The sequence below is a fragment of the Pteropus medius genome, unplaced genomic scaffold (assembly GCF_902729225.1).
Source record: "Pteropus medius unplaced genomic scaffold, Ma_sr-lr_union100, whole genome shotgun sequence".
Taxonomy (NCBI): Eukaryota; Metazoa; Chordata; class Mammalia; order Chiroptera; family Pteropodidae; genus Pteropus; species Pteropus medius.
In genome coordinates, this window is record NW_024347791.1 from 7,684,341 (window position 1) to 7,685,212 (window position 872).

General features: G+C 46.3%; 1 pseudogene; it reads right to left on the reverse strand.

The window, feature by feature from the left end:
• Window positions 1-323: 323 nt before the first annotated feature.
• On the reverse strand, window positions 324-723 carry LOC120615131 (coiled-coil domain-containing protein 42-like; annotated as a pseudogene).
• Window positions 724-872: the final 149 nt, after the last annotated feature.

Genomic DNA, 872 nt, shown 5'->3' on the forward strand with positions numbered 1-872 from the left:
AGTCATAGAAGCACTCTGGGTCAGGTTTACGCTCCCCGGGGAGTAAGGCAGTAGACAAGTAGTCCCCACATTCTTCAAACTTTAAAATCATATAATAATAATAATAATAATAATAATAATAATAATTACTATTATTTACAAACTTCTTAATGTTTTCAGGGATGGAACGGACTGAGGCCAGAGGGGAAAATGGCAGAATATCTGCCAGCAGAAAGGCACAGAGGTTCCAGAGGGCTGCACTGGGCTGGCTGGACTGTGAGCTCACCAGGAACTTATTCTCTTACAGTCCTTGCTTCAGAATATTCTGGAACTATAGCTGCTCCTTAAACCCAAACCTTCTGTTGGTCCTTTATTCTCATCTCCACCCAGATGTCAGACAGGTCCTGGTTAAACTGCTGGATCATGTCCAATGTTTGCGCGTGGGCTCCAGGGACACATAGATTGTCCCCTTCAGCTGCTTGCTCACGATCTGGAAGAGGTTCAGTGTTACCATCTTAATGGTGCCAAGCCAGAGGGTCTTCTTGGCAGCGGTGTTCTGGAAATGTACCCAGTGAGATTCCCAGAGGTCATCGCTGCGCGCGCGGTGGAAGCGCATCTGCTGGCGTGCCTGTTCGTCGTGTTGCAGGATCTCGTTGTCCTTCTCCACGTAGCGCGCTGGCCGCGCCTTGGCGCGCTCTATCTTGGGCCCTCCTGGGCCGACTGCATGAGGTCATAAGAATCATATAATTATTGACTTATTATTTTATTTATTCTTTTTAGTAATATGTTCCCCTTCATGGTCCTTTGTGGATGGAGACAGTGGAATTTTAAAACTTTAGTTCAGTTCAAAACCATTATTAGTGTCTTTGTGGCAAGCACTGTGCTGGGCATCA